The 22089-nt window shown below is 36.4% G+C and overlaps 1 protein-coding gene across 1 annotated transcript in view; it reads right to left on the bottom strand.

Annotated features, from left to right (window-relative positions):
- The window catches only part of LOC123874445 (sodium channel protein para-like), a 67218-nt gene extending 46984 nt beyond the window's left edge, over nucleotides 1-20234 (bottom strand). Inside the window, 1 exon segment of the mRNA XM_045919790.1 lies at nucleotides 20009-20234. The gene's annotated coding sequence lies outside the window, so the exon portion shown is untranslated.
- Nucleotides 20235-22089: the final 1855 nt, after the last annotated feature.

The following is a 22089-nucleotide window of genomic DNA, read 5'->3' as shown; positions in this document are numbered from 1 at the left end:
TCCGCACTTCACTGAATATTAAAACTATGTAATGTGGTAATATGCAAGTTACATCCAAACGAGTATAATTGTAATCTTTAAATCGTAAGCTTGTGGGAACACGTGGTTAGCATAAACCAATTTATTTGTGATATCTTTCTATTGTGTGTCTGCCACACTCGTACACAGTTTGCGTCGCCAATTGTGTACGAGTATGTATTGCAGAAAGTAACTACTTAATTGTATTTTTCTATGTTCTCGGTCATTCTTTTACGTAGGACTTTAAGTACGTACTTCTTGTAGGTAAATTACCGTTAGAAAGTCATTAATTATTTCGACTTTTTTTTCGACAATTTTCTTCATCCGAGGAAGATTTTTTTTTGCATGAGTAAATAAGTACACTGTTTTTACATGAATAAATATAACTTGCAATCACGGAATTCGGTAACTTTTATTTTCTATAACTTACTTTTTAAAGGCTTTAGTCTGTGAACAAAACTTCTGTGACAGATGGTCATAAATATTCTGTTTTTTCTCCCAAATGGTACCGAACACCGGAACAATAACATTCACCTTTTAAATAGGTAATTATTTGTGTAACATAGAAACATTAACGTACAGCGGACGGCTAGTGGCTACTGTACATCAAAATGCGGAGAAGAAACCCAGGATAAAGAAGGCAACGTGAAAACTGTAAAACACGACTTTCACGCGCGTTTCGCAGCGTGAGCGCCATCCCATTCCCATGTATTTTAAGACGCATGCATTATAAGTAGGAGTCGCATTGGATCCGTTGCATTACCGCCTGTACAACCACAACAAGGTACAATCGGCGGGTCGATCGATTTCACCGACCCGGTCAGCGGTAGATAACCCGCCGTTTGACCCCAGTATTCGCGGGTTGACTCTACGGTCGATATCGCCGGTTCCTGGACGGAAAACTAACTCATTCTGGCTTATTACCCTAAGTGATACCAGCGTGTAATTAATCGGCTTCCAAAATAGATTACTTGGTTACAGGATACCTACCTACTAGGTATATATTTTGAAAAGTTTGTAACTTTTTTCAGCTTCAGTCAGACCTGTTGGCAAGTGATTATGCAGTTTAAGATGGAGCGCACTTGCCAGGAAGATGCCTATTCACTCTTGACTTGTACCTATATTAAAAGTGAGGGAAAAACAATGGAATTATTTTATCACGAACGTACCTAAATATCATAATAAAAATCCAACTGAAGTAGCAGTAATGGTTTAAATCGGTAACCAGCGCAGCGCAATATGCCTCTCTCATCGAGATTAACTGAGAGTTACCTGAGAACAATTTTGTTCCGTTCGCTGTAGAGACCTTGGGACCATGAAATCTTAGTGATAATAAATTTGTACGAGACTTTCACCGCAGTTAATTGTCTCATCTGGTGACTTAAGAGCGGACAAATTTTTGCGCAAAATCACCCTAGCTGTTCAGCACTGAAACGCAGCCAGCATTTATGAGCAGTATCTAGATATTATTCCACGCGGGCATAATTTGAACAGTGATCAGATTAGATAGACTAGCTAAAAGTTTTATTACATTGAAAAAGTTTTCATAAATAAATATTTTTTAGCAGTATAATCGATTTCAATTAATGATTTATCGAGACTACCGGTGACACCTTACCTGCGGATCGAGATCAAGAACTAGTACTTGGCCAACGAATTATTTTAGTAAAAGTAACAAGATTCTAAGGTTTGCGGTGGATTCAAAGGCACATAACGAACCCTGGCTTATTTTCGCTCGGCATGGAACGCAGGTCAATGACTTCTCTATTTACCTGAGCATTGAATATGAGCGACAAGTAGGGATAAAAAATTTATGCAAAAAGAACCTTGCCTAAGTATCGCTCTAAAATTGTGAAACATCTAAAAACTGCATTAAAGAAGCAAATCTTCATAAGTAATTTGGATGGTTTGTGAAGCTACAGCTTTTGGTTTGTCTATCTTGGATAAGTAGAGATTTACAATATTCAACATAATGTTATTATTCCAAGCAGCAACCGCCTTCCTACGTATAAGCTCTACTCAATAATTAAATTTTAAAAAAAAACTTTTTTGGGTGCCAGAAATCCTAGTCAAGATCTAGTCTCCAATAAATCATAATTAACTAAATAGATGATGTCTGAGATTTCGTTCGCGTGGATTTAGGTTTTGAATTAATATTCCGGTGGACGTATGATTTCCAGAATAAAATGCCTTTGTCTCCGTACTTTTCAGTAAAATCGGTAAAGTAGATAAAGCATTAAAAGATAAAGACAGGTAGACTGCAGACATATTATCTGTGGAAATCTTTATCATTAAGGGTGCGGTGAGCAGAGCAGCAAGCATAGCCTCAGCTAGCTACACGCGTATTTTTCCACTTTTGCAAAGAATAAGACGGGCGTATCCTAGATCTTTAAAAAGCAAGGAGACCTGAATACAGCTGCACAGCGTTAAAAAAAGTTGCTTCGCGGTGCGCTCCTATTAGAGGCGACAGGCTTTCAATGAAGATTCCTTTACAAAGCAAACGCTTGCATTTGAAATTTCTCGACGACCAACATTTGTGTGAAACTTTACATGTTTAGCTCTAGCTTTTTTAATTATATAAGTTGTAAAAAATGGTAATTAAAATTCTTACATTTTAATTTCTATAGTAATAAATATTTTTTTATTTTATTTGAACCTACTTGAATTTTACGCCGCCTCATACATATGGACTGAAAGGTTCATATCTAGGTATATCCGACCCTTTAGAGTTTAGACTATTGTCGTACAAAACAAAGTTTGAGGCTTAGTTGGAGTGAGAATACTTACCTAAATAATATAGTAAATAATAATCAATAAACTGTATAAAGGTTTGATTGATATCACTTAAACTCTAATACCTATATTTAGAAGGCCATACCGTACCACCACAGGGCTATTAAGTTATTTTTAACTTTTTAAACGTTCTAAGCTTAAATCCTACTTAAGCAACTCTTTGTGAGTTGTTTGAAAATTGAGCATTTCTAAAGAGCTAGTTACCACGACGTTCGTCAAAGAGAGAATCACAGACGTGTGGGCGTCAGATATCGATCGCGAGCTTCTTACTATATTCAGTCTCAAAGCAAGAAAAGATAAAAGTTTCACTGTGAACTGAAAATTTTAAATTCCCTCAATGCAATACCCAGAATAAGAACGCTATTTATTTATTTTACATCAAATACTTATAATGAAAATATGCATTATTCAATAAGCCCGTTTGAATCGTCAATAGACTGTCTGGTTCGAAATGGTGCCTAAGAAAAAGACACGAAAACATTTTCACGCACTTTTGTTTATTTAAGAAGATGAAGACTGTATAATTATTTCCTACGTAATGATCAACAATATTGAAACGGGTTCTTAACATGAGGGCGTTGAAAACGTGCGGGAGTAAGGATGTAGAGTTAATGATGACATCTGAAGCCCAAGTACAACCAGTACGACAAAGGTTAAGTCCTTGGAAAAGCTGTGAGAAGAAGAAGCAGAAAATCAAAAAGTTCCCATGGCATTTTTAAAAATCTAATTTAGGACGAAGTCGCGGGCGTCAACTATTAAATAATAAACTTGTAACATGTTGAAATTATTGCTCCACAATTATTCATACGAAAACTTTAAAATATTTAGTATAAATAATAACATAGCGGAATTTGTATACACAAAGTTTTCAGGCTGCGTTTTTGTCTTTCAAATGAAAAGGTCGTGTTTCAAAGGGTATTCCAAAGAGAGTTTCATTTCAATGGGAGAAGCCGCCTATGTCCCATATTCCGTGACACCTACCGCAATAAAGCGCTTTGCCAACGTGCTAAAGAAACATAAATACCTACCTATACAGCAAAAACGTCGTAAACTGATTTGATAGTTTTATAACTCAACAAAAGTGCCGCAAGCAGGCAGCGCGGCTGTATCGCTGCGGCCGTGCTGCTTTGTAAACCCGTATAATTTCGATCGATGAACTGACGTGCGGCCGCAGCGCGGATGTAGCGCGGCAGTCGCACGTTTTTTACCCGACTGCGGCAAAGCCAAAAGGAAGGCTTATGATTTTAGCAGTCTATGTATGTATGTTTGTATCCAGATTCTGTGTGTTCCACCGTAGCGCCTAAACTACTTGGCCGATTTTGATGAATGAGGTGTCAATCGATTCGTCGTAAAGGTCCGGGTGACATAGGCTACATTTAATATGAACAAGTGTAAATTAAAAATTTATAACACCCCCGACAAAGTATTTGAATTTTCCAAAACATCATTTTCAAATAAATAATTATGTATCTAGGCAACGTCCATCTTGACATTTGTCAATTGACATAATATTATGAACCTAACGGATATCTAACCTTCTTTTCTACAAGAAAACTAGAAAAGAGCTGATAACTCTTAAACGGCTGAACCAATTTTTTTGAATTATAGCTAAGAACACTCTCGATCAAGCCACCTTTTAAACAAAAAAAAGTAAATTAAAATCGGTTCATTCGTTTAGGCGCTACGATGCCACAGACAGATACACAGATACACAGATACACAGATACACAGACACACAGATACACAGACACACAGATACACAGATACACACGTCAAACTTATAACTCCCCTCTTTTTGGGTCGGGGGTTAAAAAAATTTACCTAACGGATATTACATGAGAAAAGTGGGGGTCTCCAAAATTTTTTTTTCTACTGTATCTAGTGGGGACTGGGGTGTCAAATGAAAGAGGAGCGAGAAAATTCTGAGTTCATAAATACGAATGTACTACAACATTAAAATGTACCAAGCGACAGAAAACCATTTTATAATATAAATAACGCAGTCGGGTTTTAGTTTTCAACTTTTTATTTATGTGGATTTACAATACAGAGCGGCAGCCGCACTACCTCCACGCGACACTTTGCGGCAGAAGGCGGCCTTAGTAAGTTACGTATAGGTATATCAAAGTTTTTTAAATAATACTGCTATTCCGTTATCTTTATCGCGACCTATATTGCCAGTTTGCCAATGTTGGTGCCTTTAAAATGAATGAATAAGCATAATTTTCAAAGAAAGCTAGCTTTGTTAAGCTATGTCATATTACTTAGGAACCATTAGTTGTTTATGATGTTTTAGAAGAAGCCAACTGACTTGCCCCAGCTTTGTTCGGGTGGGGATTAACATTTTACACACGTACTTCAAATATTTTTTGAGAACATTATGATGAACATTTCCTCACGATGATTTGTGCATGCCCTAGATCTAACTCTGGACCCCAATCAATTACTCTCGTTCTTTTTATATAATTGGTTCCTTATTACAATTTATTAGCTTGTGTCCGTGACTTCGTCCGCGTAGACTACACAAATTTTAAACCCCTATTTTACCTCCTTAGGGGTTGAATTTTCAAAAATCCTTTCTTATAGCGGACGTCTACATCATAAAAATATATAGATCAGTCAGTCAGACAGTCACCTTTTCCTATAATATATTTAAAGTTTAGTAAAGAGTAAACAGTTGGTGACAATGCGATCAATGCCATATTGGCCGTACCGTATTGGCCTTGTTTTCCTTTCATACTCAAGACAATGCCCGTGAGCTTCGACTTGAAAACTTGAAATAAAAAGAATGTGATCAGAAGTGAGTTCGACCTTAATAAGAGCTTTTTACGCAAACCGAAGTGAAGCTAAGTGCCCACTTAAATGAAGAGAGGTGACGTTTTCGAAGAAAATCTAGATCTAAAGGAGACATCATAAAACCATTATTGAAATAAAAATTTCTTTAGGCGCATCGAGCGATTTTGGGATGGGTAAAAACTTCAAGGTCGCGTCACCTATATATGCTTAAATATTAAAAATGGCACCTGGAGTGCCCATAGATGTAAAAAACTAATTTTAGTGAGTTTAATTATTTACAAATCATGAAATTTTAATATTTGGTGCTACAATCAATTTGAAAATCCAAAAAAACTGTTATCTCATAGCTTTATCAAATTTCAATTCTGTTGGCAGATCTCACTGACTGCTAATTTAATCTTTATTATTATAATTTTTCAATAAATTTAGATAAGTAGTTTCATGTGGTAAATGAATTTGACGATTCCAAAGTACATACTTGTAAAAGTTTAAACAAATAAAAAATATTTATATGATTTATTATATAAATATTATAATTCGTATATTTCTTACTATCACGCTTGTGTACAAAATAAATACAAATAAAAGCCGAAAAGAAGTATCAAACATAAAAAGAAAACATGCATACACGTTATAAACACCGTTGTACGGGCGGAATATTACATACCGGCAGGGGAGACCAAACGGCCGGGAGTCAGGGCGACTGGTTGAGAAATCGGCGGACTATCCTAGCCGAGTCCAGCAACATCGCCACATCCTAGCTGCGAGTGAACTGCCTCGGTGCCCTAGTCGCCTCAGATGGTGAGCGAGGCCCTTTATTTTTTTAATTTTTAGGTAGAGTATATATGGAAAAATCACTTTTACTACTTTAAAGGTGCTTAGAAAAGTGTCAAATCTGTCTGTTTGTAATGAGTATAGATGCAGTAAATTATCTAAATAATATAATTTAATTACACGAGAATGACTAAACAATTTATTTATTTTAGACCTTTTTGACTTAGGCTATCTACTAAGTACACGTAATACACTATTGTTCACCAAATCCTCAATCAATAAAATGTCACTGTGGCACAACAATATAAGCGTATTCAGAGCCAAAGGTGCTAATCACGTTCACCGTCCACAAATGCCTGCCTACTTCGGTGACCTAGTTGCGAGCTCCGCCAGCGCTCACGTCGCGTCGCCGCAAACTAGGGAAATTCCTAGAGCTCGATGGCTTTTTTTTAATTAGTGCACACGACTTTCTCTTTAGACTTTACGCCAATTCACTGCATGAGCGGGAAATTGCATGTTTGAAATGTTTCATTTACTAGAATCATTTTAGGAGTCAAGCTACTAAGAACATATTGTGAACTAATTTATTGGAAACATCCGAACAATTACTTAAATGTTATTATAGTACGATTTTTTTACAAGTTTTATTATAATGCGAAAGCAATAATAGCTTAATAATAATCGAATCAGTTGCCAGTGGGATCCATTTTATCATATTTTTATTGAATTTTTTTTTCCGTTACTTTAGTTTTTTGTTGTTTATGTTATTTTATTTCTCTTTTGTTTCTGTTATTTATTGATTTTGTTGTTGATGTTATTTTATTTTTTGTTGTTTCTGTTATTTTTTCTGTGTTTCTGTTATTTATTCTATGTTTCTGTTATTTTTTCTGTGTTTCTGTTATTTTTTCTGTTGTTTCTGTTATTTTTTCTGTGTTTCTGTTATTTTTTCTGTTGTTTCTGTTATTTTTTCTGTGTTTCTGTTATTTTTTCTGTTGTTTTTGTTATTTTATTATTTGTTGTTTAAAAATAGGATAAAATGGGAAAATAAATAAATGAGAGAAAAATCGAATCAGCACTTTATCAGGATGTTGCTGTAGGTACTGAAGCGCCTAAAATAAAATAAAAAATTATAGCCACGAATAAACTTTTAATATAGAGGAAAACATGCAAAGCTTGTAGCTTGATGAAGAGGTTTTTGAAGCACGTGTAATTAAAATCAAAGGAAAAGTATGCCTCAGAGATAATGATTATAAAGGATATTAATAATAATAAATTAATCTAATTTTCTCGTAATAATCTAATATAATTTCTCGTAAGTTACTTACGAGTAACAGATGTGAAGCCAGAGTGTATTTAGGTAATGCTTAGTGACAGATTATATCAAGTACTTTGTCTAAACAAGACGGATAATAATTCGATATCGTGACCCGAATCTTCACGCCAATGGTGCGCGCCGCTGAAGGTACTGCAGCCTGTCGATATTCTCTCGTTAGTATATTGACTTTAGTCTTCATACTCCCGCATTGCAAGAATTAAAACTGTATTTCATTTTTAAATCGTGTTTGAATGGCCATTTACGTCGCACATACTCGATTCCTTATATTAGGAGTAAGGGTTAAGAATTATTATCCTGGGATAACATTGTACTTGTGCTACGGTAGTGCTACGTACTCGTAGCACCACCGTAGCATATGAAAATTTATATAACATGTTATCTGTAGATAACGTGATCGAAATTTTCATATGCTACGATCCTGCTACGAGTACGTAGCACTACCGTAGCACAAGTCAACAGACCTAAAACCCTAGAAATCAGTATTAATAAATAAACTGAGGATCTTAAAACAAAAATTTTTGAGATCTGTACCGATTTTTTCTAGGTATGTACTGTAACACATCGAATTTGTAATAACTTAATCGTCAACTCGTACAAAGAGTACAATGGTTACATTTAAACAGTAGAACATACTCGATTAAACAAAAACTATATATTTGATATCACTAATGTACATTTTTAGTCATTAGGTAGTTTAATATGATAAAATTCTGAAATAGGCCAAGGAAAATCGACTCATTTTAACAAAAAAAAAACTTGTTCGACTGTACTCAATAACTCTACTTTAACGATAATTATGGAAACAGTATTACAAAATTAGTTGTACGTCAGACTGATAAAGGAAAAAGTAAGTTTTTCGAGGCCGGAGCGGGTCGGGCAGGGGGCGCCAAGTGGAGCGCGCGGGGGATGGGAGCTGGTTCAAGGTTCCCGGTTTCAGGCGCCACTGCGGGTCTATGCGTACATGTACGAGTATTATCCGACCAAATTGAAACCCAGCGTATCCTCCACAGCCTCCGCTGAAGAGGACGTAAACGCTAATCTTAATTGAGTACATTTTAACTTAATAGCATAACGTTTACAGACCGATCTGTGACATTCATGAGGCACTTTGAATTAGCTATTCGTGGGTTTTTACGTGCTAGTCGTTTTCAGGGGTATAGAAACACGTGCGTGACAAAACAAATGACTACATATTTATTTACTTAATATTTCTAGGCTAAGTGATAAAATATGCAACAGTTAAGATACAAACATAGGATTCGTTATGAGTAGAAACTATTTTCAGTGCCTCAAAAGGAAAAAAGGAACCTTATAGGATCACTTTGTTGTATATATGTGTCCGTCCTTCGTGTCTGTCGAGAAAACCTGTGGGGTACTTCCCGTGGTCCTAGAATCATGATAATATATTTCATTGTAGCACAAATAAAGGGGAAAATTCTAATACCATAAATTTTTGGCTACATCACGAAAAAAAACTATAATATCTTCACAAAAAAATTAATTTACTAAATCCGTCAGTGGCAGTCCGTGATTAACTAGTTGGATTCTACATAAAAGCGTTAGCGATATCTTGTACGATGGTACGGAACCCTTTGTGAGCGAGTTCGACTCGCACTTAACCGGTTTTTTTACCAAATATTCCGACTCTATTCCGATTCCATTGTTCATGTAACATTTTACTTTACACCTTAATTTTGTAAGAATTCATATTCATCTTGAATTTATCTCTTAAGTACAAGATGCATATAAGGCATATTAAATTTCAAGATGAATCGACAAGAAAAACGATATCTAAAGCCAAAAAGAAAACCTCAAGAAATATCTACCGGGAAAGTATGCAAGACGGAAACATCACATACTGAGCACTTGACAGATTTCCAATTGTGCTCGATTCGCACAGATGTTCCGATTTCCGACAATTTCTAGAAATTACATACTTAGGTATATAATTTGTTTGATTGGATTTAGTTCAAATACTGTGAGAGAGAATGCTGTAAAGCGACCATCATGCATGTTTGGTAATTTTGTCTCCCTCATTTATGGCGAATTCCAATTTGCATAGTTTTCATTTAGTTCTGATTCCTCAGTGAACTTACAGGTCACTACAAAATCATTCATTCATGATCATGAGGTGTAGAAATCATTATGTATAATGAAGGTAGTAGAATATTTACGCTTAGGTTTTTAAAATTATAAAATAAATATTCATAAGTACATTTTTGGTCGCTTAACAGTAAAGTAAACCTATTATAAAAGTGTAAATTAAAAATTTATAACACCCCCGACAAGTGAAGGTTATAGTAACTAAAAAAGAGCTGATAACTTTCAAACGGCTGAACCGATTTTCTTGGATTATAGCTAAGAACACTCTCGATCAAACCACCTTTCAAACAAAAAAAACTGAATTAAAATTGGTTTATTAGTTTAAGAGCTACGATACTACAGAGAGATAGACAGAAATACAGATACACACGTCAAACTTATAACACCCCTCTTTTTGGGTCGGGGGTTACAAACGTGTTTCATGATTATATAACATTTCAGCACTTTAGAGTTATGACACATTTAAAAGAGTACCTATAGTTCTCGACAGGTTGACCTGGCAATCGGCGTATGAGGCGGGGGGACATCACGCACACCCGCACGTTACCCGCGCTATCCCGCACAGGTAGTGCGGGGCATCTTACTACCTACTTCTTACATACTACCTACTTGCTTGTTGACCTATCTACCACATGGATGTCAAGTCTGTTGAGACTCTTAGTCGCGTATACAATATGCCTTAAAGGATCATTAAGTACCTTTCGTCTGTATTGTCTATAAATTCTAATATAACTTTCATAGCAGACAGTTTTATGAAACCTTAACTACGTTTAGAGGACAAGTTTCACGACCAAGAGGTAGGTACACAAGTAGAATTTGTATTACTTTTCAGTTTATGGTTATTTCGTACGTTCTATAAATAAAACGTAGGACCGTCTATTATATGGCAACAATGAAACTTACAGGTTGTATCTTATAGGACCAAGGCGACGGGCGCGGGCGCAGCGGAGGCATTCAGGAGGATGGATTCCTCTTGATTGATGATTATACTAGGACGAGCCGAATCTTCCGAGATTGGGCCTCAGAATTGTTTTGTGCTGTAATTGTCTGACAGTGAAACTAAGGAGATTGACCGATAAATACAAGCGAGCCGAGCGCAGAGAAAATGTAGTCTAAGTAAGTACTATTCATTTTTTAATATTATTATATTCATATAACATAAAATATGTGATTATGTAAGTTTATTATTTCTCTTGTAAAGAGATAAATGCTTCCTGGTCGCTGAATTTTGAAGACCCTCTATTCAATAAAATTACTTACTAAGAAATAATTTATTTTTAACAAACGCACCATCACAATTGAACATCATCGCGTTTGCACACGACTCGCATGCAATCTGATTGAGCCCTTAAAAAAATACGCAGCGAAGCTTCTCCTTTTTGGGAGTCGATTAAAAATTATGAGGTAAGTATGTTTACCTACTTTTAAAATTGCTTAATCGTGTAGCTTACGCAATTTGACCTTCCTTTGAAATCTGACCTGATAAAACTGATGTCTCGATCGAGATAGCACGCCACCTACATCTCATGCTGACCTGACAGCTATTGATATTCGTTCAAGAGCCGCAGATGGCAGCCGCCGTCGCACAGATGAGAGATAAAGGCCTGGATCGATACGCTCTCAGCGTGAACCGACGTTATACTGCTTTGTGTGCTGGATGGTAACAAGACCATTGGTAACGCAATACGCATCATTAGGTATTTAAGCTTCAACACTTTTGGACGGCGTAATGTTTGAAATCCGCAAACTCATGGTTTCAAACCTCATGCTATTGAGCTCTTTCGGTACGACACCTACTGAGTTAAATTGTACAAGCTTCTCTCGTATTCGGAAGGGATATTAGCTAAATTTAACATGCCTCTGGGCTTAGTAAAATAAAATATTTTTATTTTTTGAAAATTAAATAGTTGAAGAGCGCGCGTTTTTTTAATGACGGCGTGAAACCCTTCTTTTTACTATTTATTTTTATTTATTTACTATATATTTTTAACGTCTTTTTCGCTTTAAGTATAACATACAAAGACCAACCAAGTGCGAGTCAGACTCGCGCACAAAAAGGCTTTGTGCTATTTGCTAAATTTCATGATTTTAGATCAACGAGAAGTGTTTACCAGCTCTATGTTTGCGAGTGTCAAAATATGTGCCATAAATAACTTTTTTCTTTTTTTTTTTGCCTTAAATTAGAAGCTTAATTTTTGTATACAGCTCCTAGGGACCTAAAAACCTAAGTATTTGAAATTAATTTCAACTTGATATCTCCACAGACAACGAAACGTTTTGAGGTACGGAACCCAAAAATTAATGAAATGTTTCTCTTCTCCATTTCTAACTGATAAATAATCCCTAACCAATCCATCATAGACGACATAGTTTGCTCTACCTTGAGTGCACCATATTTCAAAGGGCAACTAGCGCGCTGTCATCTAGTAAACTGATACTAAGCGGTTGGTGTGGCCGAGTCTTTATGTTAGCCCCGTAGCGTGACAGTAAATAACTGTAGGCTTCACTGTAGGTATTTTTCGTCACATTACGTTTTTGTTATACGTGGCTTTTATGGTGGCTTATTTTTTAAAACACGCAAATGATGAAAATGCTGGCATTGTGTTTTATACCTACTCACTAATTTATATATTTAATTACATAATATACCTGCAGTTACAGAATGATAAAGCATAATAAACTATTGTATCCATTTTATTTCTTGCATGACCTATTTATTCTATTATTAATATGGATTTAAAGAATTATTTATTAGTATTAGGTAGGTAGGTACTAATTCTATATCGATGATATAGGTTGATTTTTCAATCACAAATAAACTTTAACGAATAGACTCTTAGACTGATTTCTCATACAAAAAATAACTTCGGCGACTTAAATTTCGGCCCTCATGTATATGTATAAGATCTTAGAAATGGCCTCAACGGTTTTCACATTGGTTTTACGTAAAAGACATCGATTAATGAAACTGTCACGATTAATGAATCTGTCGGAAAATTCCATTAAAATTAATTGATAGGTTGACTCGTGACCACGGTTCAGCGCTGATCAATCGAGTCCCACGCTCAACTTACAAAAAGCGCCCTCGTTAAACCATGATCAATAAATATTCACATAGTAAGTAAACTAAATCAAAAAAGCTCGAACCTAGCAATTACTTATAAGTATTAAAAAAGGTATATCTACCGTTTCGAAAATTCGAAACAAAAGATACTGAGCCATTCGTAATTGCCATTCCACGAATGCCACGTACGAAACGCTACAATTCCTCGCTTGTAATACTTACGAGTACCTACTCCTAAGACGCGCAATCTCCTTCCGGCATCCGTTTTCTCTGTCACCCTTTATATGGGTCACCTTCAAAAACAAGAGTGAAAAGGTGCCTTTTAGAGGAGCGCGCTCTAGTAGATACTATGACAGGTGTATCATATTGCGTTCTAAAAATAGGCAATGCCTATTATTAGCTACTACTCAGAAAACATCATAATATCATAGTCAAGTTTTTGAATAAGTAGGTATCTTGATCGCTATGAAAAACATTGTATCAATCCATATCTCAATCACAAAGAAAAATTATAACACAGATAAAATGAAAATTCACTATACCATTTAAGTACAACGCAAACGCATACTTTTAACAGGGCTCTCTCCGTCACTTACTCCATACAATCGTAGTTCCATGTGCAGAGATATTCTAGAAACTAATATCTGTGCCTGTGGTGTTTTAGATTTTTCTAAAAATATGTAGTTTTAAAATTACAGGGGATGTGAATTTTAAAGACCGCGTTACTTTGAAACCGAATATTTTAACAGAAATCTGGAAAACCACAGGCATAGATATTAGTTTCTAGAATATGTCTGCAAAATTTCATGGACTTTGGTTGCTTAATACTCAAATGAAATTGAGACTACGTTTGTATGGAGCGAGTGACGGAGAGACCCCTCTTAACAAGCTTTTCGAAAATAAAAACTGTCAACTGAAATTACGCCTAATGCGTATTTTCCTTTTATGAAAGTGGAGGGAGCTTAGGGGACTATCTCATAAAAGTACGTTAAATTTCGTTCAGTAGGTGTAATTCATGTACAAGGGGGACAGAAAGACAGATGGTTTATTTCATAAATAGCTATACATATACATGATACACTGCCTTTCCGTCTTCACCGCCCTACAATAACAGGGCACCCGGCACGTAGCTTCTCTTCTCGCCTTGTCAAATGACAGTAGCTCTGGCGATTATGGCGCCTAATTAATATTAATTTAGCTCCATCCCTATCATATAAATGATCTTTTTAGATGCCATCGTCTCAGAAGTGGTAAGTGGTAGGTAGCTAGTACTTATAGGGAACGCAAATAAACGCATTTATTTGAAGACTGCTTTACTTTTTGCCTCCTGAAACATCGGTTCTGTCCGTTTTTAGTAATCAACGATCGATTGGATATTGAATCGATTGGCTTAAAGTGAGAAGAAGCAGGTATTTACTTAATTTTATAAAAGTAAAGTAAACGATACAGAAATAGTCATAAGTTAGACTAACTGCAACTGTTGCAGCGTCATATCATCTACGCAAAATGCAGAAATCCTTTGTGGGTTCGAGTAGTTACACGCTTTTATGACTTTATTCAAAATTCAAAATTCAAAATGTTTTTATTCAATTAGACTTTTACAAGTTCTTTCGAATCGTCAAAAGCATCTACCACTGGTTCGGAATGCCTTCCGAAAGAGTTCTCAGATTTGCCATTGTATAAAAAACACAATGTTAAACAACATTTGTCAATTCACACGACGATTTTTTTAACGACAAATTTGCATGGAAACTGTAAAAGTTACATTGGTTTATATTGCATATTTACATATTGTAACAATTCAGCTTTCTGAACCGGTAGTGTAGATTGTTGTACTTATAATATAACAAGTGGTGCAGGCTGTCCTACATAAAACAAATAAATTCATTCATTCAATTTACGAGAAGAAAAAGAGAAATACCTATTAAACATAGAGTTTTCATTAAATTCATAAAAATCTTAACGGAATTTTTGCAATTTACCTACTTATTATATTTTTACAACTTTCAAGTTTCAGAAGGTTTTTAGGGTCACTCCGTTTTCAGTCTGATAATATTTGTTTATGAAAAAGTTTGAATAAAAACTCTAGTTTTACGCGAAAGATCCGAACCAATTTCTCTGAGAGGCGACCGCCAAAGCGAAATAACATGTAAATGTATGCATGGTTCCTCGTGCTTTTATTAGTTTTACTAGCAGATGCCCGTGACGGGAAATAAATTATACCTTTACCAAAAGATCGGTAAACTTGCAATATAGCAACCTACTCTCGATATCGAATTCACTCTTTGCACTATGACTATTTTTTTTCTCATCATATCTTTGAGTCTTTCAGGTCTCATTCAGAGAGTGAGAACTGCGTTCTGTTATTGACTAAACTTTATCATTTATTTGGAAGGTAACATTATATAGGTACATATCATTATATACCGCAATTTTTGTATTTTGTAAAGTTTGGCTACTTTAAAGGCAGTTGTGATCGTATCATAAATACAAAATCAATAGATCATTGCAGCTTATATCGAGCTTGGCTACTTTTTTAAAACATAACGCCGTACCTCAATGAAATATATCCATTATATATCCATTCACGCCCTCACATCAAATCAATACCTAGGTATAGCGATGGAGAACTACAGAGTATAGTATAGCGATAGGAAAATTTCATTAAACATCGATCGTTCAATAATTATTTCGTTGGTATAGTACAGCGCTACATGTATTTTTAGTTTCTGCAAGTTTAATTTAGGTATTGATCCTAAGGTTTGCTAGTAGGTACTACCCGCTGCTGTCCCGACTGGTAGCAAATAATGCAGCAGCATGAAGTTGTTTCGAAGCAAAATCGCAGGTAATTATTTGATTGTTTTTATAGTTTACAGAAAAAATGTAACTAATTTCGACTAAATTTTCTGCGAAATGTCTATCTGCAACAAAATCTCTGTAAAAGTAGCTTATTTTTTATCCCGGAAAATCAGAGGCTAAATCCGAACGAGAAGAAGTCACGTGTTTTATCTAGTTTTTAGCATGTAAGTATCAGTAAACTATGTAAACTGGACAAAACTGGCTTGATGTACTGTTAAATGCACTTAAACCACAACGTACCTAAGCGATAAAATAATTGTAGCTTTACCATATTATACTTAATAGTTAAACGTATATTTTTTCTAAATTGCTACAAGGCTACGTTTGCCGCAATACGTATATTAAAAAAAAAAATTAAACATTTAACATGGAAGCCTAATGCAATAGCGAAATGTAGTAAAGTATATATTACTAGCTGATGCCCGCGACTTCATTCGCGTGGATGTAGGTTTTAAAACATCCCGCGGGAACTAACTGATTTTCCGGGCTAAAAAGTAGCCTATGTTACTCTCCGTCCTTTCAACTATCTCTATGCCGAAAATCAAGTCGATTAGTTGCTTCGTTATGGCGTGAAGGAAGGCCAAACAAACAAACACACTTTCGCATTTATAATATTATTTGTATAGATGATCAGTTCTCATCATCATCAACAACCTTTCCCAGCTCACTACTGAGCACGGGTCTCCTCTCAAAATAAGAAAGGTTTGGCCATAGTCTACCACACTGACCAAATGCGGATTGGCAGACTCCATAAACCTTTGAGAACATTATCGAGAACTCTCAGGTATGCAGGTTTCCTCATGATGATTTCCTTCACTGTTAAAGCAAGTGATATATTATGGTTGCACATAATATGCGAAAAGTTATAGCCTGCTTGCCCAGGATCAAACCCTCGGAATAGGAGGCCAACTACATCTCGACCACTAGGCTATCACCGCTCTCTAAGCTTTATAAGCAGTAAATAATCTCATTTTCAAAGTTGCAACTTCAGTTCAAATCTTTAAAAAAACCGGCCAAGTGCGAGTCAGACTCGCGCACTGAGGGTTCCGTACTCGGGTATTTTTTTCAACATTTTACACGATAAATCAAAAACTATTATGCATACAAGTGTAAATTAAAAATTTTCAACACCCCCGACAAATCATTTTCAAATAAATAATTATGTATATCTAGGCAACGTCCATCTTGACAGCTTGACATTTGTCAATTGACACTTGAATATTATGAACCTAAGGGTTATCTAACCTTCTTTTCTACAAGACTAGAAAACTAGAAAATAGCTGATAACTTTTGAACGGCTGAACCAATTTTTTTGGATTATAGCTAAGAACACTCTCGATCAAGCCACCTTTCAAACAAAAAAAAAGTAAATTAAAATCGGTTCATTCGTTTAGGCGCTATGATGCCACAGACAGATACACAGATACACAGATAGACAGACACACAGATACACAGATACACACGTCAAACTTATAACACCCCTCTTTTTGGGTCGGGGGTTAAAAAATCAATAAAAATCTGTTTTAGAATGTACAGGTAAAGCCCTTTCATATGATACTCCACTTGGTATAGTTATCTTACTTTGAAAATTGAAACATAAGCATTTAATTTTTTTTGAAATGATGTGACCACAAATTCGCGGTTTTCAGATTTATTCCTGTACTTGTGTTATAAAACCTACCTACCTGCCAAACATGATTCTAGGTAAACCTATAGGGTACTGGTTTCTTGACAGACACGACGGACAGACAGACAGACAGACAGACAACAAAGTGATCCTATAAGGGTTCCGTTTTTTTCTTTTGAGGTACGGAACCCTAAAAATGACTATGTTAAGGGGATAAAACCAGTAAGTTAGTAGGTAAGTATTAAGTCCAAGTAGGTATTATTTTAAAAGGGTTCTTTAACTGTAACTATTTTGTTGGTAGAAAAACAACAGAAAAGCTCTTTCTAAAACTTAATGAAAGACAAGCTCATTGTTCCAATGCATACTGTGAAATATTTGACCTAAAAATATGTAGGCCAAATATGAATTTTTATCGAAAAACTCTATTTTATATGGGTGGACTGTGGTAATCATATAACAGATTTTTTTCTTTGGTAAAGAAATACACTAGTGTGAATTTTCTATACACTGATGGCTGATTTTATGAGTGTACACGTCGAAGTTATATCAAATATAAGACTAACTTAATGTTTGCAAGAAATATAATATTCCTTGAGGGTTAAAGGCGACATAATGAGTCACGTAAATAGGAAGGAAAAGCATCCCAAGTGGCATCATTGGCATGCCAGTCTATAGAAATTATACGACTACGTGCGTAGTTTTGGTCGCACGTCACGTACGATCCACCTATCAATTTTCATAGGTACGTAACGTTAGAAAAATTGCCCGAGAATATTTTTAATTCATGTTAAAAACACTTCCATCCGAGGCTCTACAGCAACTTTTTTCCAAGTTAACATTACTCGTCCATACTAAGTGACAGGCTTACACACAATAATAAAAAATTAACTGGAGCTCCAGAGATAAAAGACCTCTTCATTTCTGCGCAAAGAATCAGCTTGGCTGGTTAGCACGGGTAGGCAGCCAATATACATGGCACCGTTCCAGGCGTACTTCCTGGCTTCAACAGTAAAAAGGTAATTAATTAACATTTCCAGTAATAGAAAAAGTTGCCAAAATTTAATCTACCTATTAGATACTAATCATAGAGTACAACGTACTCCCACGTACCTACACTATTACAAATATTTCTTTTCAAGGCAATTGGATTAGCCTAATTCATCAGTTGCTCTTTCGTGTATATTTGTTCACTTTTAACGTAGTAACTCGTAGATACCTAAGTTATTATGTAGAAAGAGAATATTATAGACGAAAATATTTTTTCTTGCACCAATGGATATTATAAACGTAAATTTCAAACAGCTGGGTAGGGAAAATTGAGATATTACAAATAACTACTCGTGTAAATTATAAACCTAAATCCACGTGAATGTAGTCGTAATAATATAGTAAAGAAAAATTCAGATAACTGTAGAGCCAATTAAATCATTGTATTTGAATTGACATTTTGCATGTATCCTCCTGTAACGTAGACCTCAATGAAAAAGGATTTTGAGAATATCCAAAACCTATCCACTAGGACAAAACCGCGTGAATAGATAAGCTAATTTATTATCTATTATTCAAAAATTCGTTTACATTGCTGTATTTGGCCGTAGAAATATATAGTATCTATTCATAAATAGCTAGGTACCAGCTAATTTTAATTGAATCTATTTTAGTAAATTAGGTATAATTTTCTCAGAAAATCGATAAATGTACCCCCTGAAAATAATTGTTTATGTAGTTAGTAATGTGTAACCAAGTAGTTTTGGCAGGGTATCGGATAGTAAAATCTTCTGGAAAACTGATCATAAGTACCGTAGCAGCTGCTACGTGGGCTGCTACGATATCTACGAATCTTAATTCTGCGTTCTACGATCATTACATTTCCAGACAAAAAGGTTATATAATTAAAAACTAGATCAGCTGTTATCATTTTTAGCTTTACGTAATGACACAAATATGTTACCTTCGTTACAGTAAAATCAAAATACCTTAACGATAACTCGTTAAGGTATTTTGGTTACAAGTTTCTTACTATTAACATAAGGCATAATATTACCAGTAGATACTTGTCATACGTTAGCTATGATGACATTGTTAGAAGTAACTTCGTTTCTTACAAGCTAATAAATGGTGTAATAAGCACTTCAGTGAGTAATATCAAAGTAAGTAATCAATAATACAGATATACAATAATATAGAATCAAAAGATGCATACAGGGTTACCAGATGACTGTCGATTTTCATAGTTACAATGGCTTTAAGCAATTTAGTAAATAACTTAGAAAACTCGTTAATAAAGCATTCAATATAGCATTTTCAGGGTATTGTTGGTGAGAGTTTTCATCATTCTAATAAAACCTATATAACCTCTATACACGTCAAACATTTTTTTGGCAGGATTTTCGTTGCGTAAGCATAGTTTTTAGGTTTTCAGGATGAGAAAAGAAAGCCTTCTGGTAACCGTAGATGCGTCAGGAGCGGGTCGGACGGCGGCTGCGGTGCGGCGTCCTTGTGGCGGGTAACAGCGCCAGGCACGCGAGCGTGGTCGATACCGCGGCCGTCAGCCTCCGCCTCAATTATTCACCACGCCACCACCGCCACCGCCGCCGCCACCACGCGCCGGACAAAGAACGCGCACTGCGACACCTACCGGCCCACCGCCGGCGCCGCTCCGTCTCCGATAAAGCCAGAAGCCAAAGCCAAAACGAAGCACAATTAACGTGTAACACTCCAAACCTTTCCTCGGGATGTCGAAGAGTCGCGAGTGCGCGCGATGGTCGCGCGTTACGTAAAGGGCGCGACGTAGCGCGTGTGTGCGCGTGGGACGCGCTCGCGGGCGCTCGGAGCGGGATCGCGCGCGGAGTGCCGCCGCACGGTTATGCAACGCGCCGCCACCGTCGCCCGGACGGGAAAATCGAACGCGAGGGGCGCGGGAGCCTGCGCGCGCAGCCGCATCGATACCCCAGACCCGCGATACGAGGACGCGCAGGTGGCCGACCTCGCTCAACGCGCTTCTGCGAACTGCGGCTCCGTATCGCAGCCGTTATCGCTGACGTCCACGTTTACACGGCGACATCCACTATGTAACATGGCATTACACAAACTTGTGTATCTCACTCACTTTACAGGCAAATCTGTGACATAATCTAAAACTCGGTATCATTTTATACCTATTAGGTAAACTTACCTTTTAGGGCTCTACCGCAGACAAACTAAGTAAGACTTAACAGGCGAGCTTCTTTCACATCTTTGCTTGTATAAAATATATTGCGTGTTGCTATTACTGGGAATAAACTCTTTACTTTTTAGCACGAGTCAATAATTTGGTCTGACAACAAGTCGTCGTGCAAACCCGCTCTTACCAACCTCCGTTTCGTTGAACGACAACCAACGGACTACGTTCTATGTGCTTCTCCCTCTATCCGCAAAAGCGGTAGTTTCGGACAATAAAGTTGGTGGATGCATGTCGCCCCGCCCGATGGCGCCTGCCGCGGCACCGCAGCCAGCCAGCCGACCTCGCATGCCGTGTCAACCAATTGACATTACTCCACACAGAATTGAGAATAGCTATAGAAGTGTTAAAGAAGTGTAAGATATTCGGCTTGGCTCATTATTGTAATACAACTAGACTATATGAACATGACCTACATTGTTTATTACCTAAATGTATTGCTTAAATATATTCTAAGCTCTATCTTTTCTTTTTAAACACATTTACTCACACGCAGAGCAGGTTCCATGAAGTACTTATGGATTTTAGTTGCTGATATTAACAAGAAACGCATAGCTCTTCAGTTAAAAATTGATGAGATCTCATAATTAGACTGTATAGATATTTTTCTACATACCTAAGCGCCGCACATAACTCTAGAGCGAAGGTTACTGTTCACAACAGAATCTTTTTAAACAAGAAATCTTTATGGAAATCAAGGTCTACCTCGATGTCTCACTTCTGTCTTAACCTTTAGCTGACCTTTGCTTACATTTACTTATGACAATGTAATGCACGTTACTCCGTCTGCGGAGATTGAAGTTTTTGAAAATGACGTGGAAACTCTTTTTTCCTAGATAAAAAGTAGCCGATGTCAAAAAAGTAACAAAGTAAGAAATATGGATTAGTATGGAAGTATGAATTTATCATGAAAGCTAGACCAAATTATTATAAAAAGTGAACGTCAAAACACAAGACCCCTTTCAGGTTCCCCGCTTCCATCTTAGACTGCATCATCACTTACTACCAGGTGAGATTGCAGTCAAGAGCTAACTTGTATCTGAATTAACAAAAATTAAAATAAAAACACAAGAATATTTGCATTCGTATTCTAAGGTAATTAGGTATATTAGTAACTAAAGTTAAGTAGTATATTAATAACTAAATATAGTTCCACAATTTTATTTATAAATCGAAAAGCGCGTAGAGCCATCTTTTGCCAACATTCGAACTGCTACGGCGTAGCACGTAGTGCTAACTTCTACCGCTACATCAACTAAGAAAACGCGAAGCTTTTTAAAATGCTACGACGTAGCGCGTAGATTTCTTAATGCTACGATATTCTGAATCACTTTACCACGGAGTTAGATCCATTATACGGTTGCGGCAACTTCTCTACTGGGCGACTAGTGGGCGGTGCGCAATGGGTCTAAAGAATCAGCAAAGGCCAAACAAAAAGCCGCTGTGCAAAAAGTGCTTTTAACAGCGGCCCACTTCCTGGTCGGACATCTCTCTCTAAA

The sequence above is a fragment of the Maniola jurtina genome, chromosome 18, assembly GCF_905333055.1.
Source record: "Maniola jurtina chromosome 18, ilManJurt1.1, whole genome shotgun sequence".
NCBI lineage: Eukaryota > Metazoa > Arthropoda > Insecta > Lepidoptera > Nymphalidae > Maniola > Maniola jurtina.
This window is presented reverse-complemented; position numbering and strand designations above follow the sequence as displayed.